Source organism: Cydia amplana, chromosome 7 (assembly GCF_948474715.1).
Source record: "Cydia amplana chromosome 7, ilCydAmpl1.1, whole genome shotgun sequence".
NCBI classification, from domain to species: Eukaryota; Metazoa; Arthropoda; class Insecta; order Lepidoptera; family Tortricidae; genus Cydia; species Cydia amplana.
The window spans coordinates 16567597-16587114 of record NC_086075.1 but is presented as its reverse complement, the minus strand read 5'-3'; the positions used below and the strand labels follow the sequence as shown (position 1 = coordinate 16587114).

Below are 19518 nucleotides of genomic sequence, written 5' to 3'. Positions count from 1 at the left end.
ATACCCATATACAAAGTTTAAAGTCACACACTCACAAAAATATTTGATCTCCATACAAACTTTCAACCCCTTTTTCACCACCTTGGAGGATGAATTTTTGAAAACGCTGAAATTAGTTTTCTTGTATTTTAATTTAATACCTTTTTGCAAAGTTTCAGGGTCCTAACTTAAAATAAAATTTGCACCCCAAGACAAAGTTTCATCCCCTTTTTTACCCCCTTAGGGGTTGAATTTCCTAAAACGTCGCAATTACTTTTTTTTTGTAATCGGCTATTATGCCTTTCAAAGAAGTTTCAAAGCATTTGTAATGGATTCAAACTTTCAACCCCTTTTTAACCCTGTTAGGGGATGAATTTTCAAAAACGCTGAAATTACTTTTCCTGTCTTATAATAATATACCCATATACAAAGTTTAAAGTCACACACTCACAAAAATATTTGATCTCCATACAAACTTTCAACCCCTTTTTCACCACCTTGGGGGATGAATTTTCGAAAACTCTGAAATTAGTTTTCTTGTTTTTTAATATAATACATTTTCACAAAGTTTCAAATTTCTAGCTTAAATTAAAACTTGAACCCCATACAACCTTTCATCCCCTTTTTAACCCCCTTAGGGGTTGAATTTTTCAAAATCGCTTCTTATCTCTTGTACACTTTACAAATGCAACCTAGTGTGCAAATTTCAACTTTCTAGCTTTTGTAGTTTCGGCTCTGCGTTGATGAATCAGTCAGTCAGTCAGTCAGTCAGTCAGTCAGTCAGGACACTTGCATTTATATATATAGATTATATTATTACGGGTCTAAATAAATCTGATATGACGTCTTGTCTTGATAAACAATGCCTCAAAACATTTACATATTACGTGTAATCCGAATTTGCTCAATCCCAGGAGGTGTGAACACATTTTTGCTCTTTTTCAGTATTTGCTTGTAGCTCGAAAACGGTACGTCTGCTCTACGGTAAATTTGCTCTAATCATGATCAAAATTGATATCTGAGGATCCGAAAGGTACCTTAATATGAATTCGTAGTCAAAGTTTGTAAAAACGGGCCACTTTGAATTTATTTTTTTGGTCATCTTGTTAAAATCCGAAAACTCTTTATCACCAGTGTCGGATCCACAAACCCTTGCTGGTGGTGACATTGTAATTGATGGTGGGTACCTTCTAGATCGAGGGGTTTGGCAATCCAAGAAAAATGTATCTTCCAAGGTTCCCAAAATTTATGCACACCTCCTGGAGTTGAGCAAACTCGGATTACACGCATTTAGGACTAAATGCAGGTATTCAAATGATTTCCATCTTGCTGGGAATTAATTCCTCAAAACGCTTATATTAATCTAATTTGATTGGCCTAATAGCGTTTACTAAAATAAAAATTGACTTAAAATAAAGAAATTTCGACTAACACGGGTTTGGTTAAGATCATAATTAATAAACTCAGCGATATTATGATATTATTTTTCACGCCTTAACCTAAAAGGGCGTGGGTAGTCAAGTAGCAAAAAAATATTTCGTTTGCATAAAATTAAGTCTGCAGCACGTCGTTCATCGCTCTATTATTCACGAGTTCCTCTTAATTTCATTGAAAAATATGCTGTGTAGCTCCATATTTTATTCCGTTTTAAGTCTCGTTAATGTAACTTGGGACTTTGCTTACCTAAAGCCGAAAACAGTCTCTGTAGAAGTCACATGTATCTCATAACAATTAATATAGGTACAAGAACATTATGACAAATAAAGAGGAGATGAGTTTCAAGTCAAGTCAAACACGTAGGTACCTACGCAATTAGAAGGGCGCTACTCAAGGCCGCAAAGAAAATGGAATACTTATTGATATCCTTATTAATTTACTATGTTTAAACTATGTTTTTACACCACAGCCATGTGACATGACGTATTATAAAAACCAACTTATTCATCTCTGAACAACCAACTGCTTTTTGACCAGTTAAGTGATTCCTTTTTTAACCGACAATTAATTAAGAATTAAAAAACACGACTGCAGTTTAAAAGCGAACTGAAAAGCTAAAAATAAATTTAGTTATGTTAGTTACTCAACTTAATGAATGTAAATTAGAATATAAGTGTTCAGTCAGGGTCATAAACAGCAAATGCAAAAGTTTAGGCTCATTTAGGATCATGACTGTACCTGTATATTTTATTTCTATTGCAGTCGGGGACCTTGATGAATTAAAATTTTTTATTTATATATTTATTTATTTATATACAGGGTGCTTCCTGTAACAGGAGCAATAAATTAAACTAAAGGTTATACTCCTCAAACTGACCAACATTTGTTCAGCATAAAAATCAAAACATGAGTTATTTTCAAAAGTTGCTGAACAAATGTTGGTCAGTTTGAGGAGTACAGCCTACAGTTTAATTTATTGCTCCTGTTACAGGAAGCACCCTGTATATATATATATATATATATATTTCGGGGATCTCGGAAACGGCTCTAACGATTTCGATGAAATTTACTATATGGGGGTTTTCGGGGGCGAGAAATCGATCTAGCTAGGTCTTATCTCTGGGAAAACGCGCATTTTCGAGTTTTTATATGTTTTCCGAGCGAAGCTCGGTCACCCAGATATTTTAGATAATAATATATGTACACGGTAGCCATTACTCAGAATTACATGTACCTAAATGCTGATACAGATGACGCTGATTTATTCGGATCTAAAGTAACACTCGTGGAGGTATATTTACGTGATTACCTCCTCATCAGTTAATCAACGGATTTGAGCGAAAAATGTGGCATCTGATAGATATTACTGCGATTTAGGTTAATAGTACCAGCATAAAATATGTGGGCTTATAGCGAGCTGTAAAAGTTCCTTCGACCCTTTGTGGAGCTCCGTCTTCGGCCTTTATCATTTAGATACTTGTAATATTTTTCTGTGTTTGAAGAACTAGTAAGCATGGACGCGAGCTTGCGTGGAAACGATCCTCTCTCGGTCGCTTCGAGCCGTCGGCCCCTAATTGGAGCTTTGGCCTTCCCTATTAAGAAACTTGGGGAAGTTCCAAAAAGCACGCACCTGCTTTACGCTCCGGGCCTTCGGCTCTACGCGGAATTCGGCCTTTGTAATTAAGATGCTTGGGAAAGTTGGAAGCACGCACCGAGCCTGGCTCCGGGCCTTCAGCCCGACTCGGAGCTCGGCCTTCGGCCTTTGCAATTAAGAAACTTGGAGTAGTTCCAAAGAGCACGCACCTGGCTCACGCTCCGGGCCTTACGGCCCTATGCGGAGCTCTTTCTTCGAAATTAAGATGCTTGGGGAAGTTGGAAGCGCGCACCGAGCCTGGCTAAGGGCCTTCGGCCCTACGCGGAGCTCGGCCTTCAGCCTTCGCAATTAAGAAACTTGGAGAAGATACAAAAAGCTCGCACCTGACTTACGCTCCGGGCCTTACGGCCCTACGCGGAGCTCCACCTTCGGAATTAAGATGCTTGGGGAAGTTATAAGCGCGCACGGAGCCTGTCTCCGGGCCTTCGGCCCTACTCGGAGCTCGGCCTTCGGCCTTCGCAGTTAAGAAACTTGGGGAAGATACAAAAAGAACGTACCTGGCTTACGCTCTGGGCCTTACGGCCCTACGCGGAGCTCGGCCTTCGGCCTTCGCAATAAGAAACTTGGGGATCTTACAAAAAGCACGCACCTGGCTTACGCTCCGGGCCTTACGTTACGGCCCTACACGGAGCTCGGCCTTCGGTGTTAAGATGATTGGGGAAGTTAGAAGCGCGTACCGAGCCTGGCTCCGGGCCTTCGGCCCTACGCGGAGCTCGGCCTTCGGCCTTCGCAATTAAGAAACTTGGGGAACTTACAAAAAGCACGCACCTGGCTTACGCTCCGGGCCTTACGGCCCTACGCGGAGCTCGGCCTTCGGGATTGAGATGCTTGGGGAAGTTGGAAGCGCGCACTGAGCCTGGATAAGGGCCTTAGGCCCTACGCGGAGCTCGGCCTTCGGCCTTCGCAATTAAGAAACTTGGGGAAGATACAAAAAGCACGCACCTGCCTTACGCTCCAGTCCTTCGGCCCTGCGAGGAGCTTCGGCCTTTGCAATTAGAATACTTGGGGATGTTGTATAAAGCGCGCTCCGGGTCTGTCTTACGCCCCGGGCCTCGTGTAGGGTATGCATGTCGGCCTTTGGCCTTTGAAGAAATGTAGATTTTTACAAAAAAAAATAGGTTATTAATGACACTTTCACACTTTTTTCTGTCAAAGTCGGTGCAGAGTTAGCTTAGACGGACTCTACAATCCTTTGAGTATATAGCCTAAGGAGATGTGATACACGGGCGACCCCCTCCGGCAAAGTACATTGGTCAACTGTTCAAACACGTTATATAAAACTACTTGAAGTCGCTTCACCGCCATTTTGCATCGTTCCGTGTCGCGAGACGTTTCTCTTAAAAAATGGTGACTTGTGCAGTATTATCTTGTAAAAGGCGATCTGATAGCTCAAATTCGCAACAAGATCGCGTTTCCTATCATAAATAAGTATTTATACTAACTATTAAATATATATTGAAGTACAATCTCCATTTAAAGAAAAAACCGTTGCGATACATAAACGACAGAAAAATGTAAACATGAATACAGTGGTACGGGGACGAATCGGTCTTAAGGGATGTGACAAAGTCAAAAAAGCGACTCAACATTTGAATGATTGAATGAATCATTCATTCATTCAATCACTGCAGTTTGTTTAATATAGCTGATTAAGCAAATAATGTCAGTAAAAAAAGGCGCGAAATTCACATTTTCTATGGGACGATAACCCTATGTATCAGCCCGGAAAACCCGCGGGCGACAGTTCATTCCATAGTTTAGCTGTGCGTGTACACAAATACAGACAGCCATACATACAAACAATCATTTTATTGGCTACCTAATATCTTCAATGTACAGAATTTTCATTTTTACAATTTTATAATAAATAGTATAAGACAATTCAGTTCATTCATCAAACTGATTTGACTCATTCTTTAGATGTGACCCATCACTATCATGTTCGTATGTATGCTGCATAGTTATGTGAAAACTCTGTCTGTGTGCGTGTAATTTTTGATGTGTTGAAATTTTTTGTAGTGTGCGTTTGTCGCAACAGCAAAATCTGTGTCTGTTGAGTTACTTATCTTTTGGTGGTGTACTGTAGGTGTTTACCTCGCCCCCCGCTTAAAGTGGCGAAAAAATTTGTTCGAAGAGTTTACGTTATCACATCTCCTTAGGCTATATACTCAAAGCTACAATCTTATCGATTAATAAATATAAGTTATATGTACACATTTCGATTCCATTAGCGCAATTTGGAACGTAGGTATTTGGCTGCTTTTAAAACGTGTTAAAAACTCAAAGTAGTATAATGTAATATGTACTATATTATGTATTTTTTATGATCTGCGGTCAAAACCTTCCTTTTATTATCCGATTCAATAATAATAAATGGTTTAATGGGATTTGCTTTTCTTAACATATTTTGAAAATTCTTACTTTCTCAAAATTAGACTTAAACCAACATGTTGCATATATATTATTACTCGTCTTTCAAAGCTCTACATTTTGATACCCTACTCGATAGGTTTGCAAGATATTTTTTTCTTAAGGTTGCGTAATATGGCGTATTAAGTCCGCCATATTGATTTTGTAATGACGTCACATAGCCTATGTCACCCGGGATGACGTAAGGATTCTAATGATATATTATACATCTAAATCGGTTAAGGCATTCCGAAGTTATCGTGGAATAAAGAAACTCACATAAATACATAAATATATACATACAAACATGAACGCTGAAAAACAATACACTCTTTTTGTTTGGGCAGTCGTGTAAATATATATATATATATATATATATGTTTTTTATGTATGACCACACATAACTTTTTACATAGTAGTTCGATTTTGATAATTATTTTTTTATTGGAAAGTTGGTCCCATATTCATTTGAAAAAAAAAATCCAACCTTAAGGCTAGGAAAATAGGGGTGATTGATTTTTCACTCAGCGATTGAAACTAAAAATTTAAAAATAAAAACTTTATACAAAAAAAATAAAACCGACTTCAAAAAGGATGAAATAAAATATTATGCTTTTTGAAGTCTATGCGTTACCAACTGATATGTTTGAAGTCGGTGCCAAGCCAAGTAGTAACAATACGAGTCAAAAATTGGATTTATAGCCATAAAGCTGATTATTTTTGACTGGTATTGTTACTACTTGGCTTGGAACCGACTTCAAATATATCAGTTGGTAACGCATAGACTTCAAAAAGGATAATATTTTATTTCATCCTTTTTGAAGTCGGTTTTATTTTTTTTGTAATGTTGAAATCATTTGGTATTGGTAATAAGTAATAACCAAACACAAATTATCTTATATTATAATGCACCTATCCTAATAAAACAAGAATGTTATTTTAATTTCTCATGCTCTGAAAGAGGGTCATTGTTGTTCTAAAAGGTGTGCAGAAAATGATACGTTTCTGTACTAGAGCATTTTACGTTCCAAGTACGCCTATATATTTTTTTTTGACAATCAATTGAAATTTGGGTTTAAATGGATTTGTTATACAATTTCCATTCTGATATTTAACTCCCCATTCCATAAATAGGTAACGATACTTTTGCTTAAATTGTTAATTGAAAGTACCCTCAAGATTTACTATCAAAATGCCTACTTTCTCATGTTTTTAAAACGACACATGCATTTGGCTTTCTTCGTATTCGAAATGAAAAGTAGAGTGTTTAACTTGGTTAACAATCTACAAATCTAGGAACTTTTGTACCTGCTAGGAAATATTAGTTTTGATAAATCGAGGTAGGTAAAAAAGGTATGTGGTAGAAGGTAATAAGGCATATAACAAAAGTACGAGGTAACACCGTTTATCAGCGAGTGTGGGGTTTGCGGGCAGAACCAAATTACAGAAAAATAATAATTCGTTGTAATTAATACGCATACATTAATTAAAACCAATCGTATATACAAAAAAAAAACAAGCATGTGTGCTGATATGAAATTGTGCGTATTTCATGTACATACTTTTTATATTTTTAAATCATCTGTCATTTTAAAATTAGTTACCTTTTTTTAGGGTTCCGTACCCAAAGGGTAAAAACGGGACCCTATTACTAAGATTCCGCTGTCCGTCCGTCCGTCCGTCCGTCCGTTCGTCCGTTCGTCCGTCCGTCTGTCACCAGGCTGTATCTCACGAACCGTGAAACCGAAATTTTCACAGATGATGTATTTCTGTTGCCGCTATAACAACAAATACTAAAAACAAGTGGGGCTCCCATACAACAAACGTGATTTTTGACCGAAGTTAAGCAACGTCGGGCGGGGTCAGTACTTGGATGGGTGACCGTTTTTTGCTTGTTTTTTGCTTGGTTTGCTCTATTTTTTGTTGATGGTGCGGAACCCTACGTGCGCGAGTCCGACACGCACTTGGCCGGTTTTTTTTGTCATAAATATGTACTTAGTCTGTAGAAGTTACTATTTACCTCAAAGTACCATGTAATTAAAATCCTTGATATTTTGGATGGAAAAGTTGACCCATTAGCGCTAAGCGGTATTAATAATAATATATTATTATAGTCCCACTTAACACTTAACACAATACATGATGACAAACATCAGGTATTCTCACAAAAAACTGTAAAACCCTATTACCTACCTTCATTAGGGATGATATCTTATGAAAAATAAAAACTATGCCTCGTTCCAATTTCTAAAGGCGCTTCACGCAGTTGCGAAATCAAGTAACAAAAATTCAAACATACAAATTACGATGCAAACTTTCACTGTTACAATATTATAGTAGGATTACTTACTTAATGATTTGATTGGAAAATATAAATAATGAATGCCGCTGATCATACATTGGTTTGGTTACATAACTTATCGATGCGAGTATTATGGCTGGAAAAAGCACAACAACGGGAGTTGTGGAGATCAAGGGGCCTTTGCCCAGCAGTGGAACACTAAAACGGGCTATTAAAAAAAAAACAAAAAAAAATATATGGACGATAGTTTAAAAACGGGGCTATTCGGATTCATTTAAAAATAATAGCTTAAAAGGAGTAAGTTAAAAAGTAATTCTTAATGTTAACGTGTGAATTTTACGCCAGTAGGTATATTAAATGTGCACAAAAATGTTGAACCTTCTCTTTAAAATGTAGCCAATCCTTACAAGATAAAACAGAGTCGTGATATGAGTCTGGCAAATCACAGCCACATACAAAAAATACTCGTATCCAACACTGATCTTTATCACCATTACGACCTTTCAGTGGACAGTACAATTAATAAATTCCCTTGATCGCCCCTAGTCCGCATGAAAAGATGATCACATTGACAAATCTCCCCCGGGCCCCAGGTCACTAATCTACCGCCGCCGCTCTAGCCAATTAATTATCTTCCTAATATCAATGAGCATGATTTGTTTAGCTTTCTTTGAAAGCTTTCGGAAGATCTAAATGTTCTGAATGTATACGTTGTAACGACGTAACTGGGCGGCCGAAGCTTATGGGAATAGGATTTACGCTGTAATTGCGTGATCTTTTTATTTTTAATTAACTCTGACTAATCTGCGTAGTACAGTTGAGTTTTATTTCTTCTGACAATAAAGGGAGAGCGATTTTTAATAAGTACACACTGTACAGGTTTTGTATATACTCGTATGTATAAGTAGGTATAATTACGTATGTTTAATGACCATTTCTATGTGTAATACCTACTTTAATTATTAATAAGTTGATTACTTAATAAAAATGTACTACTTTAAACGTTGGAAAATATTAAAACAATAATCAAACAACAAACATTATAATGAAGTACGCATGGGGACAAACTTTCCTGTAATAAAAACGGTGTCAGAAAAACAGTCACAACTTTTTTGCATGTCCACAATAAATCACGCAGAGGATAACGTCACTACACAGACAAATTGCACGGTAGGTTGCTTACAATTGTCACTGTTGGAAAAGATACGGGATAAACCGGTATAGGGGCCATGTGCGTTGGCGGGTCTGCCATCTTGTGGCCTGAATCGGAAATATAAACTTACTGTAGGTACATTGACACGTCACGCCAAAGAAAGTGCTGCCCTCTCCGATATACGAATGTAATGACAATTGTTTTCATTGCCATTCTACAAACCAGGCCCAAAATAAATACAAAATACTCCTCTGTACAATATTTTTGTCAAATTGATTTCTGTGTGATTAAAGGATCTGTAAGACATCAAATAATACCGACTAAATAGATGTTTTGTAACCTTAACGCTCGAATTTTAGGAGAATGAAAAGTGAAAAGGGTATTTTGATAATGGCATCCCAATCGAGATTCGATAAGACGCCTGTCATCAGCATTCATTGTATTTTTCCTTGGTAGTTATGTACATCCTGGGACAGAATTGATCGAAAACTTTTTAATCACTTGATTTCTGTTTATATTTAATAGGTTGCATGATGATTAAATTGATTCTTAAAAGCTCTAACTGCGGTTATGGGCGGCTTCAAACTATTTAAACGGAGTTTTGAATAAAACCGGGCTATGTGGTCAAACCCCATGTTTCTGGGTAAGTATTTTGAACTTGAAAGAAATTTAATAGTAATGTAACCTTTAGGTATTTAACTATACATTTATCACAATTATCCCTCCAAAGTAATTATGTTAGCTCGAATTATCACACTGTAAGGCCAATTCGAGTTTAATTTATTCGATTTGTTTCCAACGTGACTGATCTGTCCATATATGTTCAGTGCCAAAAGTGACGTTTGTTCAACCAAAAGCGTCACTTTTGATATTGAAAAATCAGTATCTTTTTAAATGGGTTACTTAGATACTATCATAATCTACAACAAACGGTTTTTATTGACTATTACAAGCTAATAAAATAATGAAAATACCATGACATAATTCGATATTCATAATTATCATGTTTGACGATCCTTTTGTGAAATTCTTAAATTTGTGTTAAATTTGATTTATATAATATGTAATCCAATATTATTATGGAATAATAACATCAATAAATTGCTCTGATAATTAGCTTAAGATAATATATAAGTATGTTACGATTCATAAGTGCTTGTTGCTAGGCCTACATGAATAAAGTATATTTTGACTTTGACTTTGATATAGTATTTTTAAAAATCCTAAAGGAGGAGAGGAGAAATCATTAGGGGACACATTTAAAATTACTTATTCTAATTTAAACAAAGGCGCTTTTATCTTGTAAGACAATCTTCTGTGAAACTTTACGACGAAGTAAATGTAATCCCTATTAATTTTAATAGAAATTCGAGTACTCGTTAAAAATATATAGACTTTCTTTGCATAAAAACAAAACAAAACATGTAATATTTTATGAATAGTATTTATTTAATAAATTAAATTCTGGATACAGATTCTACCTGAACGCTCTTTAATTATACATATATAATTATTATATTACATATGTTGTTTTGACCTAGCGAAATGATATCTCGCTTGGAACCGGACACTACCGATAATTGCAACCTTGTTTGTTTCGCTTTGGCCGTCTGTATCGACAGTTTTTTGGCCAAAACCGTACCTTCAGTCTAAACATGATTTTTAAACCGAAACTTGCCAAAACCGAAACTTCGGTTGAAGCTTATATATTCAATTTAAGCGCAGAGGAGTAAAATTTTCCTCTTTTGCTCTCTGAATGCGACGAACCTTTGATAGTTAACGATATTAATATCTTAAAAACCATTTAAAGATCAACAACTGCGCGTAATCACAAACTGCAAAAATTATTCTCTTACATATTTAAATAAACAGTACCATATTCATTGTAGTCTAAACAAAATCTTGCTATAAATTATTCATTTTATGGCATGGCGGGAACGAATCAAAACTCATGTTTCACTACATATTTTGCGGATACGGGCATGACGTGTGACCCTCGGGCTGTCATTTGGCACGTGTTGTGCCCGGGATCACGTTCTGTTGCATAGTTAACAGCTGTCACCCTTATTATCAAGGCAATAGAGTTAAATGTACAACTGAGCGGTGTAGGTACTAGCATCCGGTCTTACCAGCGTCTTGGGAAATCGAGCGCACGTTTTATACTTCATTTTGCTTTTCAAAGATTAACATAGTCGCAGAAATAACTAATGTTGTTCTTTGTTAGTCTTAATTTTATTGGAAAGTCAAGCAACTTCCTGGATTGACAGTAACACCTAAAATAATTAATATCCGTAGATACATACAATATGAAGTAAAAATGAACAATGCTGTTTCCTATTAAAGCTAATAAATAATATTAAATATTAAAAATCTCGTTAGCAGTTCTCCGAGAATTGAGCACATCACGAATATGAAATGGAAACCTAGTTAATTAAAACATCAACGCCAGATCAGGGGGCGATTTTTCGTCACTCGTCACTTTCTGTTGAAAACGGCGAAATGATATTTTTGAAATACGAGCGATAGAATGTGGGAATTTAGTGCTATCAATAGTTTTCAATTATATTAGTAGAATTTAAATGCCTAGTATTGGAGATAGTATTGAAGGGGGGAGTCACACGAAATCGATCGCTTGAAATTCAAAAATTAGCCCCCAACACCGCTACCGCTAGTATCGAGTGTTTGTCTTTTGCAACGTCTTTCAAAAACCCTTTGTATATTGTGTACCCAGTATAAGTTCCGATACCCGACGCTCTCGTCGCGCGTACAGACAGAGTATCGCAGCCAGTGACGAATGAAGGCCATTTATCCGCGCAACTTTACACCGCGCTACGGGCTCTAAATCTGCTTTTCAATTAAAAGGCTTAGCGAAATTAAGGTTGAACAGTTATTAGACGAGCGTAATTAGACAGGACTGTCTATAATGATTAAATGAACTATATAATATTGTATTTAAGGCTACCGCCTGTAACATTCATATACCTTTAAATTATCAGCTATCTCCCTTTATGAAAATAAAAGTATACCTATGTTATGGTACCGAAACATGCCGAGCGTTACGTGAGCAATACGTGAGTAACCCATTTAAAATTATTTCAATATGATCGAGTCTTATGCGAACCTTACTCATCTCACTCACTCAGTAGATTTCGAAGAAACTATTCTATTCTATTCTGTCGAGTAGGTAAATCAGTGTTGAGTAGGTATAAGTTTCTAATATTCAAAATACAGTGGCCATATTGTAGTCTTGCAAAAAGTATTGAGTCAGGAATTATATGTTTCAGCTGAATTAAACACTTTTTATTTATCTAAAAACGTAAGATAGTAAGCATATCTGCAACTCATGTTATGTAATCAACAAAAGGTAAGTTTGATAATATAATTCATTTTAAAGAATTAGCTCCCAGAAAATCAAAAAAGGAACCCGGTAGCCGAAAATGAGCTTCATCCTGATGGTCACCGAAGCAATCAGACTGAGAAGAACTCGTGATGACTGGCAACTATTTATTACGAGACTGGCAGTTACATTCGTCAGGAAAATGTGCCAAAGAAAAGGGGAGGCCTTCAGGCCAATGAACCATACCTCAGCGAAATACTTAATAGGTTTTCGGCCGATTATTCACTGTAAAGCATTTAGAAAATAAATAATTTGAGGTACTTCAGTTTAATTTCCTAACTTTCTCAGCTTCCAAATTCTAAAACACCGTTCAATTTGCCTTAAAGTTTCAAGGATTATTTAGAGAGCAGTATCTATAGCCAAACTAATTGTAATTATCAAGCTATTTGAAGGTACTCGGATTATATTCTAACTAATACTTTGTGTTTTGTTTGTTTTCTGTCAATGTTTCAAAAAGATTATTTAGTTGACACGAAAAAAAAATACATCAATTCAATTTAGGAGTTTCATCTACCAAAATCAAATTATGAAAGTAGGTAACATGTTATTTAGAATTGTTTTTTTTTTACCATATGAAATACGAACATAACGTAATTAAGTAATTACGTCTTAAACTTGTGGACTATGTGTCGTACTGGACTATATGGTGGCTTTACGTTACCGATTTCTGATTGTCAATGAAACAAGGTATTGATTAAATACCAGCAATTTTAGTCAAAATTAAACTATGAAATTCAAATTGAATTCTGTACCTACATCAAACTGTTTTCCTAAATATAATTCAAATGTGAAAAATTTATAATGGAAGCAATTTCAAACCAAACTGAGGAAAGGTGATAAACGCGCACACGTCAAGTCAAAGCTGGCTGACAAGTTAAGCCCTGCCCGCAAGGGCCCCACTCAGAATTTGATTCCCATTTAATATTGGCATTTCCTGAAAATTCGAACCGCTTTTGGATCTCGTAGCAAGAATCCCATTTTCATTTACAGCGAGCTGCGAAATGGCATGGAAATATCATGAATGAAATTCATTTAGGTATAAAGTTCCGATACACTTGCAGGTAGGGATACCTATAGTAATTTTAGTTCAATTATTTTAATGATTGATCTTATATTATAATATTTATTCATATATATGGTACAAAAACATGACAAAAAAAAACAATAAATAAAATTACAATTAAACTAAATACAAAATAAAAACTATTCTAAAATAAAACTAAACTAACCTAAATCTAAAAAGGCCCCTGCGGCAAGGTCCGATTGATTATATTTTATGCTCAAAATAACTTCAAGGATGTATAATTTACTAAGTTTTTAGTTAGTGTAGGCGACATGTGATTATTTTTAAAGAGACAAACTATTATTAACTAAATGTAGGCACAGCGTGTCGTCCCTTTCAAATCAATCTAAGAAAAACGGGACGACATTACAGTGTTTCCACTTTTTAATTTCTTGCCAGGCTATACAGTATGACGAAATCACTTCCGTATTGTACCCAATTAAACAAATAGAAATGCTGTTAGAGAATTTAAAATAAGTTTTAACAAATTAAAAATTCAACTAATATGTACGACTGTGAAACAAATTAATTAAAATTGTAGTTGACGGTCTGCAAAAATTGATTGCCTGCCTAACTACTTAAATAATCGTATAGGTACTCACTTATTCACTCACCCTTTGCCTATTTGTTAATCTATAGGTAAAAGTTTCTTATTATTGGTTAATTATTAATAATTTTTCTCCAATCAATGTCTACTACTACTTTTCATATTTTTAAATATCAGTAATATTAAATAATTATCATCTATCTACTAATTAGGTAATAGAAGATACCTATCCCTCTATACTTACAAAAACAAAACGAACTTGTAATAGTTTTTAATTTATTTAAGAAGCAGTTCCAGTAAAGATATAAGTAGGAGAAATCAAAATATATCGTAATATTTTTCTTTGAAATTTAAAACACATAGTTATAAGTTTTTGTGGCAATATTAACGCAGCTGTCGTTTTTTAGTGATAACTATTATAATACGTAAGTAATTCTAATTTTAAAACAAACTTACATCGTGAAACTTACCAATTGCACACTCATTTAGCACTTATGTTATCATTTCCACAGTCAAACCGGCACTCAAAGCTGTCAAGTATCCAATCCGTGAAAGCGGGAGCGTTCAAACACTGAACGGAGACCTCGGCAAGTTGGGAGACGACGGGACCGGGAGCGACCGCCGCATCCAGGCTCCCGAAACACACTGGAGCAGCCATCTCGACGGAGTCTGCGTAGAACATCCCTACACATCGCTATATGTGAATAAACGCTAATAAATTACATACATCGTACACGCGTAACGCGAACAGTGCTGTGTTCCTGATTAGTTTGAAGTTCCCGCTAGTAAGACGCGGGCGAAGATTCTGCATGGGATTTCAGCGGAATTAGCTCGTTTGATCGTTGCGCGCCCGATGTTGCTCAGTTTATGGCGGTGACGTCATCAACTATGCATTTTATTTTTTTGTAGTTCAGTTGAGAAAGTTTATCTATTGCTGTTGCTCTATTTATTGAATGTGAGGCGTAAATCTTTTTATGATAGTGACAAGTTACTGTGTATAGCAGTTTCTAGTAGAAACACATTTCAATGTATAAAAAAAACATAACAAAACTAGAATTATATTGAACTAAACTTTACTCCTGACTCGTGTCGTCCATATAAAAGTCGTTAAACTATATTTAATTTTGTATCTGATGTAGCCTGACCTTAATTTCAAATCAAATGACTAATACTTACATGACAATATAAAATAGTAAAATTCTGAAAAATAATTGAATAGCACTTACATATCATGTAGCAAATCGACCTGTAAACGTGAACGTTTTTATTTTTCTGGTGTTGAATATGCGTAGGTAAACAATGAAGCGATCACGGTTTTATAATCAAATGTCAACAAACGAATAAAATTGTGTAACCACATTGAAGCTATAATAAAATTATGTTACACAGTGCAATCAATATGACATTCTCTGTTACAATTGAATATTCCCAAAAATACGTAATCTATTTTACTGTTGCAAATTACGTAACCAACACCATACAATGAACCCCACATGACCCCAACCCCCGCAATGAAATTAATCCGAAACTTATTGTTCCGAGTTCATTCCTAAATCGTTTTGTATGGACGGTCATAACTACGCATGAAATCATGGAAATAAATGATAGCCATTGAAATTTGCCATTTCGTTAATTTAAAATGGGTTCGTAAAGGCTTACGGACGGACCGGTGGCCTTTTGATACACTTTGGGTACATGTTTTTGTTTCATCTCTTGTATTTTCATAATGCAAAACGGGTTATTTGCAAAAGCCCTTTCGGGCCGGCTTGGGATGTTGCGAATTACAAGTTTCTTTCTGCGTAGAGCTCGATTCTGAGTTTGATTTCTTATTCTGAAACTGATATATATTTGTCAGTTGTCAACCCTTTCTGGTCCTGAAATCTCAATGTTGACAGCTAACAGGTCAAATCCACAAGAGTTTCAGAATAATAAATTAAAATCAGAATCGGATTCCTCATTTCTGATTTGCTGTGTGATGAGTGCTTTTTTTAAGTGAATATCAGGACATAATATGGATTACGAGTATTACACATTTTAATGCTTTTACTAAACCAAAATGTACACATATTAGATTTTATAATTTGGTAATTAACTAACATAAAATTAGCTTGTTTAAGAGAGAATACACAAATATTGTGATCAATTTCGTGGTCGGCTAAAACTTCGGTTTTACCTAATTAATCATTACTACAGTATTTCGAAAATCGAATAGAGAATAGATAAACTAACAGTAGTATACTATCTTTTTTGTTTTACACGTATTAATGAAAAAATATAAGAAATAAAGTATGGAGCGAACAAAAGTTACTTAAATTTATATCTAAATATTTATATTAAATTTATAGGTACACGTTTTTATTGCTACTGCTAAAAACGTTTGCACGTTTATTCAAATCCTCGTGAGCTACAAATTAAAAATACCATAAAAATAAATTAACAGTTCTCCCAATTTCTGTCGATTAGACCCGAAGCAAAAACATAGATCTCCAGGATCCGATCATCAAATTCTGAAGTGATGGAACCAATAATTAAAATTAATTATAAAGAAAAAGCATTATATTAATCGATCCGACGTCTGGAAGAAATTAGGAAACATTTTTCAAAAAACTGGTAAAAAAAAACCCGATGAATTTAAAACCTCCTCTTTTTTGAAAGTCGGTTAAAATGATTGGGGACTGAGTGGCTGTCTCGGTCATCTCAGCGAGTACCTACTTGGTTAACTCGATAGTGTGTTTACTCTACGCCACTCGCCAGCAGCGCTCGGCCGAGAACTCTAGGCTATAACCGCGAAAATCGAAGTTCGCAAATTGCGGGCATTTTTCTGTGTCACTCTAATTACGCCTTCATTGGAGTAAAAGAGACTGATCCCCGCAATTTGCGAAATTTGGTTTTCGCAGTAGCCCGACAGGTTCGCCACTGTACGTTACGCGTAATAAAAGGCATGTAATGAGTAATGAAAACTGTGTGTTTTATATACCATAACGCGGTAATCGAATTAAAAATACGTTCTTAAATATTGCTCCTTCCTTTTGTAATATATTAATGAAGTGCATATTTTCGTCAAGATTTAAAGGTTAAGTAAGTAAAAATATTTTTATTAATAGTCAAATAAAAAATAAGATATTTTTTTAAACTCCGTAATAATAAAGTCGTCTGAATCTCAAATTCATCTGAGTTGTAGTAAATTTACACAATAACTTCGTCCTTTGGTTGAAAGGTGAAACATGCCACCTTGGAATTTGTTGAAATGGTACACGTAATAATCAAAGTGAGTTTGTTATATCTACGTACCTGAAATACACGCATGACGTCACGTTGCTTAGCACCTAGAACAATGCCTAAAACCGACGTAGGGAGTAGTTAGCTAAAGTTATTGAAGAGCGAATTACAAACAGACTCAAATTTTATTAAGCGTGTTTACAGACACCGCGGACGCGGAGTCACCATACATACGAGTTGTTTTACTTGTAAAATGCATTTTACATCACTTAATACCTCAACAATTTTTTACGGTTCTGTAGTCCATCCATCTGTCTGTATGTCACCTGCATGGTGGCTATGTCTGTTTATTCGTCGAGTCAATGACTGTTAGAACACGAAATAAGTTTTTGGCAAAAATTTCATTTTTGGTAGACGCTTTTAACGCTGACTGTACTTTTCTTACGACAGACAACTAATACTCATCGAGACAATTCTAAAAACCCCTAACACAATTAGGTTGCGTTGTTTCATCACAGAGTTCCTATGGCCACCTCCTGTCTCCATCATCAGATCAGCTCGATGGTACCATAATATTGCATTGTCACCCGACTTACATATGTATGCAAAATTTCAGCTCAATCGGAAACCGGGAAGTGGATCAAATTTAACTTGCAAGATTCCATTACAAGTTAGTTACATACAGGTCGATCTAATAAAAGCGTGTTAAAAAGGCACCTCTTCAAAATTGGTAAAAAATTTACCCCTTCAACTCTATGTGGGATATGATTAGCTCTTTTTACTCCTAGAACTCAATTTTTACATAGTAGTACTTATTAATTACTGGTAGTAAGCGTGGACGGAACTTCAAGGAGCGGTCGCGCTCTCATACCAAATTAGTTCTCATACCAATCATTGGTGACCTCGAGTCTTACATGCTCCGGTCTAGCAAAGTGATTATTGAAGGACGACTAATTGCTTTGTGTGCTAAGTGGCCCTAGTACCACAGTGATATAATGGGCTTGGCGTGTCAGTATTACGATCGCCTAAACACACTCATTGGAGCGAACCCATCAAGGTGCATCGGCACATATTTGCATGCTCCATTTAAGTGGATTACGAGGGCTGTTGTCATTGGCTTGAGTGGCCATTTCGATGTTGGTTAATCAAACAAGTTTGTTCCTACGACACAGTAAAAGTCATTTACTGGTGTAAGTAATTTCGTTTGTCATTCGTTTGCGGTTTATAAGCTGAGCGGTACAAGAGTACTATCAATATGTTCACAGTATTTATGTTAAGATATAAAAAGTCAATACGGGTAAGTGTGGCTGCAAGTTGGTGGCAGTGACAGCCTTCACATTGGGGCCAGCAACACTTACCTACACCGCAACTACAGTTAAGCGTACCTAGTGGGAAAATATCTTGTACAGTCACCTGCAATAATATAATATATTATTACTCTTAGGCCGCAAAAATATGTGACACGCTCTTATGGCTCTACAGATAAGATCGTGTCAAATATTTTTGCGGCCTTCATTGTGTAACATATTATTGCAGGTTACTGTACTAAAGGAATAGTCACCAAGACCTCCCGAGTCGTGCGATTTGGAACTGATGCCCTCAGCATTTGTGGCTGACAGAATAAGCTTTTAGCCACTCTGCCACATTGTTACCCGTCCGTCCGTCGATAATTTCTATAGTACCTATTTGCAACCTAGGTCTATTATATGTTTTTGAGATCGCCGCGAATATTAAAGATAAAGATGTAGGTAAGTAGGTACAAATCGAAACCGATTAAATTTGGAAACCGTGTGTGTTTTTTTTTTGTTTTATTAATAAAACACCCACAAACACTCAGATAAACACGTTAAATGTATAACATTCCTCTATTTACAGCTCGGTCATACAATACAATAGTAATCTATCAACAAGTTTTACTGGAATGCAATCTTTATACAACAGAATCGTAAAATATTTAGACGCAATCACTGGAACAGAGGCAATATTGCACGGTCGGACCTTGGAAGCATATCCAAACATGAAATTCCTGTATTGTGTACGTATACCTGACCCGATATCGACACAACTTATGTCCTCTATAAGTTGACTTATCCCTAGGGAAATAAGGCAAAGCAGGAAATACGCCTGAGAACTCATGCAAAATATCTCCTAAGTTTTATTCCTCACTACAGCCGTACGCTCTCACGGAGATTTCACTTTAAGAATTTTATTCTATTGTCCATTTTTAGTGATGCGTTGCATGGTTATACAATCTGTTTTACAGTCGTTTGTTCTGAATGTACGCCGAAGTCAAATAAATCTTATACTCGTACATCCGTGCCGTGTCCGACCGTTAACCGGGGTACAGTGATACAGTTC

General features: G+C 35.9%; 3 protein-coding genes across 4 annotated transcripts in view; 1 reads left to right on the top strand and 2 right to left on the bottom strand.

The window, feature by feature from the left end:
* The window catches only part of LOC134649501 (protein artichoke), a 28255-nt gene extending 13455 nt beyond the window's left edge, over positions 1 to 14800 (bottom strand). Inside the window, exon 1 of one of the 2 annotated variants that reach the window (XM_063504258.1) lies at positions 14669 to 14800. The gene's annotated coding sequence lies outside the window, so the exon portion shown is untranslated. Of the gene's footprint in view, positions 1 to 14411; positions 14639 to 14668 lie in introns of those variants that run through there. The other variant, XM_063504257.1, reaches the window with a different exon arrangement.
* Positions 1 to 19518, bottom strand: part of LOC134649573 (alanine--glyoxylate aminotransferase 2-like) — a 393462-nt gene that overhangs the window by 77690 nt on the left and 296254 nt on the right. The window lies entirely within an intron of this gene.
* The window catches only part of LOC134649606 (ATP-dependent (S)-NAD(P)H-hydrate dehydratase), a 395537-nt gene that overhangs the window by 298634 nt on the left and 77385 nt on the right, over positions 1 to 19518 (top strand). The gene's annotated exons all lie outside the window — the stretch shown is intronic.